Raw genomic sequence first — 20,110 nt, 5'->3', positions numbered from 1 at the left:
ACGCTACAGCCCAGATATAAGTTAAATCAAGACGCTGCAGGCGGCAAAATACAATAACGGAGTCCATGCTGCCCTGCAGACACAATGTTGCTGCCCTTCCCCAAGAACTATAGTTCAGTTTTGTATTTCCGCTTCTGAAAACTACAAGCAACAATCTCTACAGTATGTAGCTCTGAAACAGGCATAGTCTTTGTATTGATTGATTTCACTCAGGATATGCAGTTTATTATTCATATGTTAGAGCTATTCACAAACTTATTCAGTATTAGAGAAAGCTGAATATTTATAGTGTTGAGTACGGCCAGAAGTATGATGTGTGTATTTTCATTAGAGATTCATTTGAATCAATCAATGCTCTCTGACAAAATAATGACAAATAATAATCACATCTGAGGCATTTCGACTCCATAAATGACTTGTGATTGATTTATGTCAAACAACAATATTTTAAACAGAAATCTGTGTCGCACTCGAGCCAACAGTAAATCATCACATTTATAATGTGTATACTATCTGTATAAATCCAGTAAGCTGTAAAAGTGAAGTCCAACTGAAATGAAATAGCATTTTTCATATCTTCCCCTTTAGCCTCCCAGCTAAACTCTCCTTCTTATCTAACGTACACAATTGAACATGCAAGTCTTGTCCTTGTACAGCAAACATTCATCCGTTTGCAGGCTAGATATTCAATTAGCTGCTCAACTGCAGCGCATTGAACAGAATGTAGACGTACCTGCAAATATAACTTTGCTCCGGTTAGACAATGAATTCCAAAAACATATTTGACGACAAAAATATGATGACTTGTGAACTGTGATTTCAGTTGGACTTTAAAAAGTGAGCCATGCTGTCCTCGTTTAAAGACTCGACTGCAGGTTTGAATTCAGGAATTCGGCTACTGAGCAACATAGTAATAATGTCTCAGCGCATTTTGTCGTTAACATTTTAACAAGGCTTGTCCCAAACTGAACGTGTGAAATTGCTCCCAACATCTCTGTACCAGGTTCTGTTTGGTTTGCCAGCTACCTTAAAGACACTGTCATTTTAACACATTTTATCAATGTAGTTAAACATCCTCTGTGCTACCTTTTAATGCAACACAATGAAAGATAAAACATCAACACCACATGCGTTTTTAAAAATGACAGAGTGGAGGAAACTTGCCAGAAAGCTTCTTCACCGGTTCTCAGCTGTTTATGGGTCAATGTCCAAAATAAATTGTATTTTCACTGAAAGGTTTTTTTGTGTGTTCAACCAATGCTGATTCCTACACAAGGATTCACACATAGGAGCTTCTCTCAGAGGTCAGTGGGAGGCCGCAGCATCTCCTGGGTATACACACACACACACACACACACACACACACACACACACACACACACACACACACCTACCTTATTCCTCCTTCTCTCTTTGTACCATGTATACAATAAGCAAAGGTCCGGATGAATCATCATCAATTAGCCCAGCAAGCCCTCCTGTTAACCGTATTATTATTATTATTTTCTTTTTCCCTTTCTTCCCTCCCCCTCCCCCCACTTCCCCTACTATTATAAAGCGGCTTTGAGGTCTTGAAAAGCGCTATATAAAATACATTTATTATTATTAATTAACATATGCTCCATAGCTGTTTGAACACACGCACACACACACACACACACACACACACACACACACACACACACACACACACACACACACACACACAGAAGGTCCAAACATTTTACTAACATGAATACATACATACATATTCTTCCTCAAATGCAAATATAGACGCACAAAAGCACTTCCCATGCAGTTGAAAAGCAGGAGGCTGCTGATGCTGTCTCATCCTGTGTTACCGAGTGCACCGATGTAACCCTAACTCTTTCTGAAGGCAAGAAACATATTTAGACAGCAGAGATGGATGATGTTGCATCCAATTAACATCAGGCAGGTACACTAAAATGTGCCTCGTCCCATTGAAGCTTTCCTTCAGCAGTTGGCAGTGTCATTTTACTCACATAATGTTGGAGGATCTTGTTGCCAGGAAACATTAGGATACACTATTGACCATGTGTCTGTTCTACAATCCATTCACTATCATAAAGACCTAGATAATCGTGACCCTAAAGACCTCACAGCTTTTTCCCCCTGAATGTTGCATCATCATCCAGGGCACAAGAGGCACTTGGGATACCGGACTTCCTGTCTCTACATCTTGGTTGCTAAGTGCATCTCCCGTTAAAACGGATGGCTCAGTAATGGACGCAATTAAAGCAAATGTTCCCAATGCTTTTCTGTGTGCAATAAATCCAGAGAATCTAAATGCAAGGTACCTTTTCTGTGTAATCTGTAAGGTGGTGTATCCACATCTCAGTGTTCTTCTCTCTGAGGGGCACAACAGAGCAGGAGCTCTGCTTCATCTGGGTATTTGTTCAATCACGAGCTGATGTGTACTGGAGAGACAGCTCGTGCCTTCTCACCTCCTCGGCTGTGTCACACACTTCAGCTAGCTGAGGGACTGTGAGTCCTTTTTGGAAGGACTGACAGTCTCGCAATATTCTGCAAATTGATATAATGTGCGTGAGGATTTAAATCTTTTAACTTTTTCTATTTATCGACTGAAGCAGAACCGTCAGTTACTACAATTCATCCTGAGGGGGATGTCTGTACAAAGTTGTATGGCAATTCATACAGTTGTTCTACAATTGTGAAACAATCAGAGGATTATCAAAGTCATTAGGATTCATTGTGTGGGGGCCTTGAACGTGAGCAGATCCATCACGCAGATGTTGAGATGTTATAGTCTGGACCAACCGACCAAATAACTGGATCAGTAAAATCTTTGGCATGAGAAGAAATATTAGTTTAGAATCACCAAAGTGTGTAAGATTCTTCCTCTGGGCACCGTTTATATTTGTACCAAATTTGAATCAACAGACTGAAATTGACACAGTCATGCCGCGAGGCTAAAAATGAAACTGTATATTTGTGTCCATGTCTCGTAACTGAATGCCAAAGACAGGGAAAGTATTGAGAGATAGACTGTTGTGCAGAGAGTGACGTTAGTTTCACAGAGCAGTCTGGAATAAACAGAATAAGAACTGGGGAGTACACTGAGCAGTGAAAGCCACCACGGCTGCACTGACAAAGAAAAGAGAGGCAACTACAGAAACTCTGCACAATATTCTACAAAAAAACCTGTCAGTTTGGACTCAACAGGGAGCAGAAAAGAAAAGGTTTCAAAATCATTGTTTTGAAATTATCGTTATCATTGGGAGTGAAGGAAGGTATAAGACTGTAATCAACTCACCAGTGTGGCTCGCACACACAAATGACCGTCGCTACATCCACCTCGATCACATATTTATATCCACATCAATAGAAACGAATGACTTTGAAAAGCTGAGGCTCAGGTGAGCTCTCCCTGGTTACAGGAGGCAGAGAGAGGATTGCTTCTTCATACTCGCAGTTATTTATTCTCGCAGTAAAGCCAGGGTTTTCTTTTCGTGTTTATTTCTCTTTCTTTTGAGCATGTGTTGTGAAAAAACAGGGACGACAACATCGTGTGTGTGTGTGTGTGTGTGTGTGTGTGTGTGTGCGCGCGTTATGCCCTCGTGTTTTTGCCAGTAACAAACAGCAGAGATGTGGGCAGTTTACTGACTTACTCAGCTAACAAACAGACTAATGACACAACATCTGGAGGGTAAATTGAACGGTTTGCATATTAGCAAGAGGAAAATGGCTGCTCGGAGAGCGAACTGCATTAGCACAGCTGCCACGGAAAATAACAACGCGTCTCGTTTTGGGATGAGCGTTGCTGAATTAGTAATGGAAGTGAGTCATCCAGTCAGTAACATATTGGTTCTAGAGCGGTGAATGCTCTATTATTCATATTTTCTGATAAGGAAGGAAACAGTAAATGTTTATATCATCACACCGGATTTCTTATTACTTTCCACAATGTTCAGACAACAAACTGCGACTGAAATGTCAATCAGTCTAAATCCCTTTCTGACTCCACTCACTATGTTGAGGAGGAAGTTATTCTGAGTACTTTTATGAATCACTGCTACAGAATAGAGGGGGAGTCTCTAGTGTCAAAGGTCATTCCCTTCCCAAACAGCTGACTGAATGCGTCTGCCATTGTTATAAAAACAGCTCAGTGCCATGTTGTCTTTATGTCATGTTGACCCCTCTGCCACTCTCTCCTCGTCCCCTTGCACTGAATCGGATGTAATTAAGCAGAAAAGCGAGTCTCCCTGCAGTGTGTGTCACTGGAGGCGCCTTGGGGTGATAGTTCCAGTGTGCGAGTGTGTGTGTTCGTGCATCTATCTGTGTTTGTGCGCTTGCCATGAGGCGGCAGTGGGGGTGCCAGTCTTGTTGCCATAGCAGCCCGAGATGTTCTCTGGACCCCTGCCTGAAGAGTAAACTCACACACGCGCACAAATTGAGCTCTTGGAAACAATATTACCTCTAATAGCTGGGCATTAAATGAAGGCAAAAATAATAATAATAATCCAAACAGTAAATTAGAGCTTTTATCCTGGAGTTAATCCAATTGGTTGCTGCTCCCACAGTGATAATGGACATGGGAAGGTCAGCACTATTTATCTGATGCGCTTGACCTGAATTTGTCCCGTGTCTGCTGGTGGTTAGTAAAAACGCTCCAATCCCTTTAGAGGAATAGTTCTGAAAAAGCTACAGTAGTAAAGAAGAATACAGCGCAGACTGAAGTAATAATTGATGTCGTACTGTCAGCCTGGAGGCTTCTTCCACTGAGCTTGTGGTGACGTGATGGTGGAAGCGAGATGTACTCAGTAATACTAGCGTTTGACAAAATAGCCTGTTGTGTTAATCACAGCTTTCAAGTTCTAAAGCTGGCTTTGACCTTTCCAGCTTCATCTTCAAGGCGTTTAGCGTATAAACTCATTACGTAGTATTTATTTTATCGTATTTTAGCAACTTTCCAACAGAGGGGTGGGATTTATGGTGCAGAACTCGTGACCTTTCTCTTTCAGAAATCATTTGTTAACAGAAATCCTTCAAAACTGGAGGTGAGGAGTTCAATAGAGCACTTCATCGATTCAGCTTTGCACTTCTAAAACATTATCGTACTCACAATGGACAGTAAAAAAGACAGTAATTATGCAGCAAAACCATCTTTATAATAGAGTCTAAGAAAATATGTTATCAAGTTGCATTATTGGAAGAATAGGACGCAGGATTTTTGGAGCTTGACACATATTAAGGCCGGAAGGCAAACACACACCAGCAGCATATGATGCATGTCAAAACGCCGGCACCCATTGTTTTTTATGTCTCGACACCCGCCAACTTGTGACGCGTGTCAAGATGCCGCCAGTGTGCAATGTGTGTCAACTCCTTGGCATATGCTACTGTCCTATTTTCCCGGTTCTTAAAAAAAACCCTCAAATTTAAAATCGCATTTGCTTGACAGAGCAGCTTGACTGCACACTGAACTACTGGTCTGGTGTGTGTTTTAGGGGTGCAGGTTGATGTGAACCTTTGCATTGCATCACCTGTATGTTGGATGTACCTCAGTCTCTGCTGCATCTATTGTGTTTAAGTTGCCACAATCACAATTATTATTGCTTTGTGTACAGATCATATTCTGATCATTTGACCTGTAATAGTTGTAGTTTTACTGCATTACCATTGACATGTAGGACGGTAAATGGAAAATAATATTGTGGGGATTCTTGCGGTGGCCAAAGTCACTTGCAGAAACTGAAAGAAAGGGAAAAGGAGCGGAGATGTTTAAGACATGTGTATTTGCTCAGGTACATTATCATTACCAGCAAGTAACACTGCAAGATAGTTCAGTGTTACAAACATAAATATTGTATTAGCACACTCACAACAAAACACAGCTTTCTCTTCACAAGAGTCGCCTCTAGCTTAAGAATTCCTTAAATCTTAAGCAAGAGGCAACTCTCTTACCTCGCTGGGGTTTTCTTCTTTATACTATGCAAACAAAACATTTCCACTATTCATTCATTTTGAATACTTTTGAAACTCAAAAATGTGTGAAAATTGAGAACGGTGTACAGGTGTACTAAAACCTAGATGACTATTGTTACCTCCGCCAAGGAGAATATGTTTTCGGTTTGGTTCGTCAGCAGGATTGCGGAAAAACTATGAAACTTGATGGAAGTGTGTAGTATGGTCTAAAGGCCATGTCACACATGTCCGTATGACAGAAACGTATGCCGGCGCATACGAAATATCAGCAATAGGTTGATATAAATTAAGGGTAAGTTGTGATCGTTTGAAGGACGCAGACGATACGCTGAACACGCCAGACATACGTCCAACTTTTCCACAGCGGTGTTGTAGCTGACGTATACATAACGTATACATAACAAATTATTATACGTATGTCAAACATTGATAGTGTATCACTTACCTATTTAAAACGTATCAGAGCGTCTGGCCAACGGAGCTGGAAAAGTGCCATCTGGTTCACGTCATGCTGATGCTGGAGAACGGCTAGAATGCTGAACGCTTGCTGTACTGTAGAAACACGTTTAATAAGTTACTCCGTCGTCAGGCATCATCTTAACATAGGGAAGGAATAGGGTATCCACTCGTTATCAATAAGTTGGCTGTAGGGTTCACCGTCAGCCGACGTAGCCTATATCTAACGTTCCTCTAACGTAGTCACGTAGGTATTTACGTACTATATTTACGCAGTTAATATTCACGTACGTATTCCGTATTCACGTATGTCTAACGTAACGTAACGTCTGCATATCTTATGAAGCACATGTCGGGTACGTCCGGTAATTTTGAACATGCTCAAAACATATATACGTATATGTTCACTTTTCCGATCCGATGAAAAGTTGGACGTATTTGGACTGACAAATTTTCGTATGCGCTGGCATATGTTTCTGTCATACGGATATGTGTGACAGGGCCTTAAGGAAGAACATATTACATTTTGGAGCGATCCAAATCGCAGGACGGATACACAAATGATGTCTCACTTTCGTTAACATTGCGAGATAGGGCATGTGATGTCAGAATAATCTGGAAAAGAAATTCCCGACTGGAAAGATTCATGTGATTCAAGTCGGATCAACAACTATCAACCATCTGAACACTCTGAGCAATAAAATACAAAACATCTTAACGTTTATAGACACCAGAGGCTAGAACAAGTGAAACAAAAGACAAAAATACACCAACGTGTTTGTTCTCCTTAGTAAAAACATAAATAGTTGTGTTTTTTTGTTACTTTAGAAGTAGCCCTTCATCATGAAAGCTGCGGTAACGCCGGCCACCGCCTGAATTTCGTTGCTCCTAAAGTAGTGTTATTGTAAGGTTGGCCTCTGAGTGAGGCGAAGGCCCTGAAAGATACCACAGCGTTACCGCAGAGGGGCATTCAGTTGGTTGCAATCTACAAACGCAACGCTAGATTTCGTCGAATCCTAAACATTGTCCCTTTAAATATATGATACCGCTGCAGTGAGGTGGTGGCAGCCTGTGTAATGGAATTTCCTTGTACAGCAGTTATGTCCGAAGATCAAATTAATTTGACAATGATATAGGGATATCTCTAAATGTTTTAATGGTGCTTAGTAGAAAACCAAAGGCCTCCGCAGCGATGCTCATTAGACACACACACAGTGCCAGCACCAGGTGAGTCACCGGTGGGCTTTGCATCTGCTCCATATTCCTTTCTAAATACAGTCTCTGTCTTTCTATTTCTCCACCCATCTGTTTCTTTTCTCTCTTGTGGTCTCTTCTTGTTTTCCCCACGCTCAGTCACTACCTTCATCATCCCGTCTCCTCTCTTCCTCTCAATTATTTCCTCTCTGAATGAACTGCCTGCCTCCTCGTCCCTTTTTTTTTTTTTTTTTTACCGGTTCCTCTCTTCTCTCTATACTGAATGTCTCTGATCCCCTTCTGGTCTCCCACAAGTGTCCTCCTTTCTCTCTGTACTCCCTCTCCTTTGTAAGAACATGATAGATAAACTTGAACTGTGAGCGAAGAGGCAGGCGGTGTTAATATCTCACTCGCTCTTCAGTGAGTGCTCCTCAGGCACGCAGATGGAGAGAGCAGCTAATGAGAGAACCTTTATGAGTTCACAATGCTACAAATGATAAAACTGTCAGAGCAGCCCTGTCTCAGTTATTTGTTGTTCACATTAGTGCTATCTTTTGTTTATTTGCTGCTGCTGTATCTCTGTTCTTGCAAATGATATCCATCAAATAAAAGACTCCTTAAATTTAAACAGGCTATCAACAGATTTGTATGTGGATATCTTATCTGCATAATAAGACATAATAAGAGTGTTTAAGGGGTATTCTGCCGATGTTGTATTGCACATTCATAATGTTTCAATGTTTGATCAAAATCCATGTCGAGAAAATGTCACATTTTGCCATAATTTCATAGCTGGAAACACCTGGGGACGTTGGTGTTATACGGTATGTGTTTTAACCACTTCAGAATGCCTCGATCGGACTCATTCTTAAAAGGAACAGAAACTTATTTGCTTTCTTGCTGAGAGTAAGAAGATTGTTGTCACTCTCATGTCTGTACTTTGAATATGAAGCTATTGCAAGCAACTAGCTAAACAGGGGGAAACAGTCTGGCTCCGTCAGGTAACACAATCAGCCTAGCAGCACCTCTAAAGCTCGCAAATAATTATGTTATTTCAAGTTTGTTCAATCAGCAAAGTAACAAAAAAGGCAATTCACTGCTCTTTAGGAGTTTAAGTACAGCATTGGACTATTTCTCAAAATGTCAAACTATTCCTCGCCACAAAGTTGAAAGGTAACGTAACTCGGCCTCTTTCTACCATCTCTGCAAAACCCGCACAATTGTTTCCTCAGCAAACGAAAAACAAGTAAATCCAACACAGATAGCAAGCTCTGCCTACCTAATTTGCAATTTGAGTTAATCAAATCTCAATGCAGGCATAATGGAGATAACTAAAAAGAGCCCAGCGCCCTGCCTGAAATTCAAGATGTTTTTGTTTTTTTCTCGAATACATTTTTTTTTATTATTCACAACTCACTTTTCACATTGACAGGTGCTCTTTTAGTAAATAAACTAAACGCTTATGCTATTGATCTAATTTATGTGCACGTTTCAGTTTGTACTGTCTACTTTTGCGCTTTCACATTCTCTCCTTCGCTCCGTTTTGCGAAGGGCGGGGCTTCGCAGCTGGCGCACACACACACGTGCGCACACACCTACAGAGCGGAAGAAAGGAGAGGGGAGAACTAAATAGAAACCGCGCCACGCACGCGCACGCAATCTCCCCTCGCCACGCACGCGCACGCAACATCCCCCCTTCGCCCCTCCAAAGCAGTAAACCTAGGGGAAACACTGTATCTCATATGTTAATCCCGGGTATAAATGGTAACAAAAGACATGGATACAGATAAACACAACAACACTCTTCTTCCATCAATCTTTCTCATTCTAGAATAACGTATCAAACACATTTTGATCATCCATCTGTTTTTATAGGATGTTTGAGATACAATGTACAATGAGGTGCCCTCTACACATTTGAACTTGTCTTCTACAACTACTTTGTGTAAACAAATTGAAATTTTAATCAAGCATACATGAGTACAAATACGAAATGACTAAGGAGGAATAGCGATCCATTTGATTTGATCAGATGAAAGGACAGCATGAGCAGAGAGAGGAAGAGAGACACGTGGGAAATTAAGACATTCTGGAGGTTTGTGGACGAATGCATCCATGGGTAGGGAGCGAACGAGTGTGGGTAGAGTGTCAGAGAGGTCACACAACTAGCTGTGTGTGCGTGTTTGTGGTCTCCGAGTGGGACTTATCTGCCTCTCAAGAGTCAGCAAACTAAAAGCTTTTTCACCGAACACACACACACACCTTTACGTCTACATTTCTTCACCGCACACAATGTACATGTACACACACACACAAACATACACTCATAGCTGATGTTATAGTCGCTCCGGGAAGATGTTTGGTCTCTGTCCTCATTAATAAACTACAGTGCATGCATGAATGAGCTAATCTGCGTGAGTGTGTATGTGTGAGTGTGTGCGTGTGTGAACGAGTTAAAAATAAAATGTCCGCGTGTGTATATTGTATGCCCGTTTGTGTGTCCTAATGGATGCGAACTAACCGTAATAGCAGTACACACATACACATTCAAACATGCCGATCTGTATCTGCATGTGTATGCCTGAGTGTGTCCAACTGTGAGCAAATTAACTGTATCTCAATTGTGCGTGTGCACGTCCATCTGTGTGACTCCCTGTGTATGTGTGTGTGTGTTAAAAGTTTAAACGCCCCCTCCTGTATTTCCTGTCTCTGCAGGCATCATCTGCCTACTCAACCAATCAAGAGGAAGCATCCCATATCCTTCTTAACGAGCCAATTAAATTAGTGCTGCTGAAAGGAGCGACCTCGGGACACTAACCCTTCCTCCTGCGACTGCCTCTCTCTTCTTCTCTCTCTTAAATTGTTATAACCCCTCTCTACACCATCTTCCCATCTGTGGCTCCCTTGCAGTTTTGTTTTTCTCATCCTTTTGTCTTTTCAAATCCCCCCCCCTCTCTCTGTCTCACCAGATGTCTCTCTCCTTCCCTCTTCAGCTCTTACGGCTCTTGTCTCCCTCATCCATTCCAGTCCAGTCATATATCTTGTTAAAGAGCTGTATAGATTGGCAATAGGTCACAAAAACTGATTTTTCAAAGTGCTCTTTTATATGATTAAAGTAAAAGGACAAGTTGATTTCAAATTAGAGGTTATAGCTTTAAATCTGCTGCAATCAATATTCTAAAATTGATCATTGATTACGTGTTTTGTGAAAGGAGCCACAGAGAATTATCACCAAACGCTACAGAGCTTTTTTAGTACAGTATTTAGTTACCAATACAATTTGAGGTACTTGCAGTTTACTTAAGTATTTCCATTTTACACAACTTTATACTTCTACGTCTCTATGTTTTGGAAGCTAATATTGTACTTTTTACTCCACTCCATGTATTTGACAACATTAGTTACTAATTACTTTGTAGAATCAGATTATTATTATTATGAAATATAAATTTATTTATATATTACAATGAATTATTATGGATTAGGAATACTATAGAATAAAAGTAACTAAATGAAAGAAAACATTTTACAAAATAAATAATAACAACAATGTATCAGTACGTTTCAGAAATGAACCAGTACCATGATGATGAATGAGTTTCAGGAAAGTTTAAACAATGCAACCATGCATAACATATGCAATGTGTGGCAGGCGGATATGTTATAGTTATGCCGGCTCACAACCCGAATGACCTGAAGGGAAGACTTCTGCTCATCCTCTCTGTTTTGGCCGGGAGGCAGCGGTATCGCCTCCCTGACCACAGAAGAGAGAAGAGTCTGTTGTTGGGATGATCGAGGTCTTTTATGATCCTCTCAGACAGACAAAGTTAGTCAGCTGGACAGAAGCACAACTCAAAATGAACGCTACATCGCTCCATGCCTGCTCGATGAGTAAATACACAGTTAATCTGCATCATCAGGACTGTGTGGGCGCGGTTTGATCCGGTTTGATTGACAGCCACCAAACGAACCCACCAACTGGGATTAGCTTCTGATTCAAATATTGCTAGATCCTGATTGGTCCTTAGAACGTGACAGCAACTATTCAAACTAGTTTTCTTTGTGACCAAGTTTTTCTGAAAGGATTTCTTTTGGAAGCATGGGGAGATTTTACGTGCCACAACAGCACAAGTTAATGGTTATTTATCTGTCATTAGGTGGCCACTACAGTATGTTACTGTTACCTTATATAAGGTATACAGATGGGACACAAATTAAACATACTGCCATCAAAGCCAGCTGGTACAGAGTGTTCAAGTCTCTGAAGTACCATTCTTCCAAGAAATATTCCCTGATGGTGGTGATGTAGGGAGCCGTCTATCTTAAGAGGCTATCATTTGAGTTGAGATCTGGTGACTCATATCATTATATATAGATATTATACTTATCAAACAAGTCACTCTGTGTGCTTTGTATGCAAGCATCTGCATTCTGGTGTCTCCTTCATTATGTCAGGCTGTACAATATATTTGAACTAAATAAGGTTTACATAATAGTTAGTGTCAGACACATGCCTCACAATGCCTGGTGTTGACCAACAACTGTGCAAAGAGCCAGAAAAACATCCAGTTAGCTGCCACCTTGAGGGCGAGCTCAGATGTAAGAACGGCGAGATTTAATCCACCCAACAGGTGGGGGGGGGGGAGTGTGTAAACAACATCTCTCTGTAGAAATAGTGACGTGGAGCAGAGCATCAGAACAAACAAGTCTTCACATGTTGACGCAGATGGACAGCAGAAGAAGACCAAAGCCAGATAAGCGAAGAAGAAAATAACGAGGCAACAACAAACACAAGTTCATAACAATCCTGGTTTCTGTTGAAACATGCTGATAGTGGGTTGAAGAATTGGCATAAATAACATGAATCCATGACTCCGCCATGACTTGTTTAAGCAAGCTGGTAGATACAGAGTCAAGGTGTAAAATGGGGTTTTACTGACACACACTAGGCCTGGCGTACACCGCAGTGTAGCTGGAGATTGTTGCAGAGCAGGTGAGGGAACACGACTTCAGCCGTGTCCTTTAGCAGTAAGCGGTCAACAGAACGTGATCTTTGAAACGTGCCACCAAAATCTGCAGAATCTGAAACATGCTTTCAAGTTAACAAAGTCTGAGGACAAGCAGGATATTGTTTTTGTTTTCATGTGTAGATTAAAGCTTTTGTAAAGCATTTCAGATCAGGATGAGAAAACATAGTCACACACTGTGTAATGCAAGTTGCCATTAAATTAGTTTCTATTCTACAAGCAAGAACACATTTTAGTGTTTTCTTAACGACATTTGATTTTGTCACTAGATATCTAGATCAAATGTTGCGCCCCAGATCACAGAAGGGCCACTCTTTATATATAAAACAGGACTCGTCTAATAAACCACAAGGGGGACTAGAGGCTGCGCTGCTCCTCAGAGCCAACGGGACTAATGTGTTTTAAATAAAGACAGCATGACTCAGGGATAAGACTGAGGCTCTGTGTGACTCATATCTTCACTCCACCGTACTGCGAGTCCTGTGATGTCATCGTATGGTCCTCTGGATCTGTCTTTTATCTCATTTCTTCTCTGAATTATTTTTAAAATCTTCATAAATATTCTTATTGTCATTATTATGGTCAGGATTCTAAACCTGTCGATCACGTAAAATACAAAATGGTGTGTTTGGATAAGATACATTTTAAAAGCATTGGCTTTTTGCTATAGTGTTTAAGAAAAATAAAGAAAAAGATTTTAAATAAGTTAGGGGTTTGTGTGACCCTCTTCTTCTCCAGAATAAGAATGTGAGAGGATTACAAAGATCAGATGGAAGTTTAGCATACATTTCGATAATGTTCCGCGTGGAAATATAAATAATGAATATGTGATTTGATTTAGCGTGGTTGTAGAGCCGAGGCCAAGTTTGTCTTTGTGCTGACAAAAAAAAAGGCAGGACGAGGCTGGATTGAAATTGTCTCAATTAGCATTGATAGTGAGAAAGAGAGAGACAGACAGAGACACATCAGTCTCATCGTGTCTCCCATGTCTGCCATTATTAGTTCATGTCTGCCATACACACACACACACACACACACAATTCCATTTCCACTGGTAAAATTCTGCATATTTGATCTGAAGTCAGAGTTATGAATTATATACAGAGCAGCCTACACAGAACTTAAAAGCTGCGTGTGTGCGTGAGGAGTCGAGAGTACTGTCACATACACAAAGCAGGCTTAAGTGTTTGATGAGTGTGTGTCCTGTCGGCTCAGCTGGTTCAGGTGAGCATACTGAATAAGCACATGTAGTGTCCAGGTTCAAATCCCAACATGCCATCAATCCATGACTCCAATTTCAAACACTAGCTTCACTGTAAACGATCCAATAAAAGGTGGAAATGCACAAATAAATCCTCTTTACGTGGTAATCTGTACAAACATCACTTCCTGTAAGCGAAAGATGACGTTTATAGACCTACGATGTGCCGTGTTGGTACTTTTCTACTGAGGCTCTTTACAGACAGACTCAACATACAGTCCAGTATAACACGTGACAATGTATTTGAAAATCTGAAAAATAAAGAAAGTGGCAGTTTTAACAGAAGCAGTAAAATAGTAAAGCAGTCGTACCGATCATATGGGACAGGCCGTTTATGACCATGAATATTAAATCATGTTGATCAAACTATGCTCCAATTGCTTTTTAGACATTTTCCAGCAATATTCTTTCAGTAGCCCTTTGTAGAAAACACATCGTGGGAAAATTATTTATCACATTAGTAAATCATGACATATTTAATCCTAAGCAAAAGTCTTAAAAGTGAATTACTTTATCTTAAAAGTAATTTCCCCCGTCATCTTGTCCCTGCTGTCACCACACCCTCCATGCCTCTGCAGCTTCTTCCCTGTACTGAAAACATGTTCCTGTCCTTTTTTATCCAACAAATTCACCTTCAAAGACCTCATTTCTTCCTTTTTGCTTCTCTCCTTTCCATGCACTGTATGTCCTCCTCACTCAGTCTGCTCTCTCTGCATTCATCCCACTTCCTTCTCTCTCATCTCTTTCACTCCTTAAAACCCTCCATCACTCCGCTGTAAGTCTTCTCCCAAATTACTTATAAATGAAACGGGCTTAAAGACACTGTGATCCTCTATCTAATCTTCAATGTATTCTTAAAGGAATCCCACGTCTCAAGGTAGCCTTCATTATAGAGATACTTTCATATCTTTAGGTTTCAAAAAGAAAATCGAAGGACAGTTGTGAATTTGTCTGTGTGTGTGTGTGTGTGTGTTGGCTTAAATTCAAAGTAATTATCTCACTGCATACCATCATCATTGGCCAGACTTGAGTAACTGTCTGCTGTAAATCTACACCAACTTTTTATACACACCGCTCCAGCAAGAAATAACTGCTTGGAAAGTGACCTGCTCTGTGATGATTTAAAGATACCAAAGGGATGAGAAAGGCAAAAGATGAACTGGAACAGTCTCCAGGCAAGGTGACGTACACGCACGGAAATAATGCATTTGCACTTTCCACCAAGAGGCTAAATCTTTTCGGTGCATCACAGCGTCATGGAAGTGTTTGCCTTCACTTTATTTATACAATCATGATTTAATTCCAGTGTAAGTACAGTAAAAAAAGAAAAGAAAGAATGTCACCAATTTTTCTTCCTGTGCGCGGTTTCATGATACTTAGATTTAAAACTCGACTTTGGTGAACACACAGGCTTTACACTTGATCAATAGACCTAGATTTGCCTTTTCTTTATTAAGCCTTTGGCTGTTAATGTACGTCTGTCGGTCCACACTGAACTATCTCAACTATTGCTCAGAAATTTGCCCAGAGGTTGAATCCTACTGACTTCAGTGGTCTGCTTACTTGTCTAGCACCACCATGAGGTTGATATTTTGGTTTTGAGCCAAACCATCCACTTGTGTGATTTTGTTCACTTAACTGCAATATGAAACATGTCTGGCAGTTACACTGTTCTAGAAACAGAAACAGAAAAAAGCAGAGAATAAAGTTTGATGCAATCATTTGGAAGCATGGTACAGTCTTCTGCCTGTGTGAAAACATCACTGGCTCAATGTTACTCACTTTATGTCTCCAGGAGTGGAAAACTCTCCAGGGCAACGAGTGCAAGGGAAACCCTTTGTTTTCCACAGCGTCGTACGGGTGCTGGTCATTTGAAATCAGACTATAGACCAGGGTTTCTGTGAGAATTGGTGCCAATAAGATTTCACATGGGAGAAATTCTGGTCAAAAATGATCTGTGTTTATTGAGCTTTAAAAAAAAACCAATTAATAGGCAGGCTTTATAAAGGCACAGCATCAGCGGTCTCCGTGACGTTAGACTGTAACATTATCTCACCGTTGTCATTAACAGGCCACAATTATCAAGATTAAGTTTTTAGGTAGAAGGAAATGTGGAAATTCAATTTTAGTCTATTTTAATACAATTCAAATTGTGCTTAGAATTATTTGCACCAGACAAACATGTCAAACTTCCAATACTGGTAATTACCGGATAACAGAAACCTGCTATGGACCGAGTTATTGGCAGCATTACCATGTTAGCATGCTGATCTTTGCATTTAGCTCAAAGCATCTCTGTGCATGGATACAAAGTCAAAGAGGTGCGTGTGTGTCTGTACACCTTATAGTCTTGTTGGCTATTGTAGCTGTAACCTGACATCACAGCGTCCATAACAACTCATGCACAAGGTGTAGAACTTGTCTCCGAGTGTCATGCCAACTAGAGAGATGAAAGGACCAAAAGGGAGAGGACTCAGAATGTGGATAAGAGAAAATAGGGATAAATAAGAAAGAGTGAAACTGAGACAGGCGAGCACTAATCCCATCTTCCTCTTCTCCTTTATCTCTGCTTAGTTTCATTGTAACCTCCTCAGCCTAGCCACCAAACCCCTCCTCCCTACCCCGTGTCTCACCCTCTCTCTAACACTCCCAACTCCTCTCTTTTGTCTGAGGTTAAATGACCCCTCTCGGTACAAAAGCATCGTCGGGAGGATGAGATAACCTTTTAGTCTACCCTTTTAATCTCTCGCTCACACACATCCTCTTTGTCTATGTATTTCTGCCTCCATCTCTCCCTCTCTCCCTCTCTCCCTCCCGTCCCTGCCTGCCTGTGTGAGAATGTGCCACTCAAATTTGAAAGTAACTAATAGAAGGGACTTTAATTTCAAGCCACCCTTTCACATTGCTGCTCTCTCACTCTCTGAGACAAATTATTGTTTGTGAATATGACATTAAACTTTTATTAAAAGCTTTTCTCATTCACCTCTTCTCCCCGTGTTCTGCCTCGCCTCCTCGAATGAATTGTAGCTTCTGGTTAAGAAGGTGTGAGGTGCCTCAGCATTGTGCTTGTGCCAGCAAAATATTTTTGAGTTATTGCGATCCTTGTCGGAGCTCCTCGTCTGCTCGTCTCTGGGCAGCGCTACAAGACTGTGGTCGTGCTGCTGGACTGTTGGCTCAGCTCCCTGGTGTGAGTGTCGTGTGTACAGTTCATCTGGCCAACAGACTCACACGCTCATTCATGCAGCGTTCTCCTGCAACTACTCCCCTCATGGTGAGAAAGAAAATGACACAATATAACTCCACCTGCTTGACTAAATAGAACCTAATACAGATTTAAAGTCTGAAGCCACCCCGGTGACCCGATGGTTGTACATATCATGACAGATGGTTACAAAAATTAACTGGCACGTTCACAGTTGGTACATCCTCAGCACTGGTGGGGCTAAAATGTTTAGATTTACAGGATTGTTGCATCCATGTGATGAGGTCAGGTATTTAATCCACTGGATTAGCCAGAAATACTCCGTCCCATCTGGGTATTTCATCTGTAAATGCTTTCTCAGTTGAATTCTCATAATGTGTATTATGTATCAATATCGTGATTTAAAATGACATACACCGTGATAGCTAATTTTATACATATTGCTCATTCCTTATCAGTAGATATTACCTCATTTTCATAATAAAATCCATTGAAACTGGGCAATGTAGCCATATTATGTAGATAGGAAGACCTTTCTGGAACAATATGAATAATGCAATGTTATAACGACAAAGTGAAGTCAGACAGTGGGTAAATACTGGAGATATTTATGTGATGAATGCCTTCTGTTCTGCATCTTGTCATCAACGGGCTTTAAAAGTAATTTTTAATCAGATTCACATGAGCTCATTGTTGATCCATTTAGCTCATCCGCATCTCTGCTCAGGGCAATATTGTGTACTTGAAATGTTACACATTTCCAGCTGTATTATTATTATTATTACAGTTGATCTGAACCACGACTGTAATTAATCACTGAGATTACAGCCGTAGATCTGCGATCTGCAGATTAAAAGGATGAAACCTGCGTTATCAAATTTAAACTTCATCTCTGCTGTGAGGGAGTGTGTGTGTGTGTGTGTGTGTATAGTGCACAGACACACACAGCGGTGACGTGCTGATGAGGACCCTTGCTGTGTGCATCTTTGTGTGTTTAAACATGAAGGATGCTACTGGCCACTCTTATGCAACAACCCTGTTGGCCCTGATGCTAAACCGTCGCCATGGAAACAAAATTAGCTCCTGCAAAGCTTTTTATCCCCCCCCCCCTCTGTCGGCCTCTCTCTAGCTACTTTATTTTTCTCTGTCCTCACCTTTGTATCGCCGCTCGTAGTGCGTCTCTCTGGGTTTTAATTCGATATAAATTGGCTCCGATTAAATATAATGTGTAAGTGCATTCTTCCTCTTTTTCTGCTTTCTCTCTCCTCCCCTTTCCTCCCCCATGTGTCCTTCCCTCAGGTCTCTTTCATCATCTCTCTCTCTCTCTCTCACCCGCCCACCAGGTCTCTGCACCGCTCATGATGTTCCCCGTCCTCTCTCACGGTCTGGTACTCTCGTTCCCTATATTCCCCATCTGGCTCGTTGCTGTCAATCCATCTCTCTTTGAACAACAGCTTAATTTAAATGGATTATGGATTAACTATGATTTTAACAGTATCTGACCCCCCCCCAGCCCCCTTGTCCCCGTCAACCCTGCTCTCAACCTCCCCGACTGACTATGTGATGAGAGTAATTAACAAGAGATAAAATGCCAAATATCTCTCTGCCTGTTTTCCATTCTCTCTTTCCTCACTTCCGTCACTTTTACCTCTCCCTCTGTCTCACACTTCCACCCACCATCCTTTCTCGTTTTTAGTCTCTCGGCAGCTCTAATCTCTTTGAACACACTTTCCTAATATTCTTCATTCTCCTAATTTGCGTTCCTCGATCTCCCTCACTTTTGCCCTTGTCCTTCATGCCATCTTTACGTCGGAGCATCAGGACACGGGCTCAGAGTGAGAAAGGGCAGCAGAGCAGTAAGGAACAGGATGTACTGTAATGTTTGTGTGAGGAGAAGATCAGAATCATCACTCTCCTCTCACTGCTCGTCTTTGTGTGACCGCTCACTCTCCTCAATGTGCTTTTCCATTTCACTCTTTACAATCCTGAAATGTTCTCTTCTCTCCTTTGCTCTTTCCTTATTTATGCTCTACAGAAAACAGGCAGAAACAGCCGAGAGCAGACTGTGTATACAGTAGTGTGAAAAGTGAGATTGTATACTGTACTACCGACCTCGATACAGGTACAACAAAACCAACTTGTCATTATAGATTTGGTCATTCTGATCCGTACACACTACACTGACATGTAAGCATGAGCGAAAAGACTTTGAAGTAAGAGTTTATCTGTTTGCAGAACTTTTGCTGTTGGAAATTTAACAACTTTGGGATGAGAAAGACTTTTGATCCATTTCAGGATAAAAAAAAGAGCAAAGCTACAGTCGTCTAAATACAAGGAGATCAAAGAATGAATTTCTGTAGATTACTTAATGATGTAAAGGCGTATCTGTAACCAGGAGGACTTGCAACAACACTGACGAAACAACAACGTCTAATTTTTCTCAGTGCGCTACCTAATTACTGTAGAGATCAGTCAGATATGTCTAGTATATATAGATTATATCTTCATCTCTAAGTGCTGACATTATTATACTTTCTTTCATGTAGTTTGATGGCTTGACAACAAGAAAAGAAGACTTTTCATAGCTGCTATATCTTCACTATCTAAACATGATGTAGCCTCCGTATGATGTAGAAGCTGCAGTTACACTGGAGGTCATGTTCACTTCCTCAGAAATGTAATTACAGTCTGGTGGTAACACCGAGATCACACATGCAGACAAGAACTGTGATCGATCAAACAGTTTGTATTTCTTTTCAAAAAGTTTCTGAAGCCAGTTTCTATACACACACACACACACACACACACACACACACACACACACACATTGAATTGCAACATTGCTCACAGTGACACCAGACATACAGTACGGCAACATCTTTGATTGGTTGACAAACTTATAACGTCACAGAATATATCCTCTTTCTCTGGAGCAAGCTGAAGAGTAATCTGCTATATTTCCTGTGAATACACACTAATGTATGAAAATAATTACTTGGGATA

Source organism: Cottoperca gobio, chromosome 24, assembly GCF_900634415.1.
Source record: "Cottoperca gobio chromosome 24, fCotGob3.1, whole genome shotgun sequence".
Lineage (NCBI taxonomy): Eukaryota > Metazoa > Chordata > Actinopteri > Perciformes > Bovichtidae > Cottoperca > Cottoperca gobio.
The sequence above is the reverse complement of the archived record's forward strand: the minus strand, read 5'-3'. Positions refer to the sequence as shown.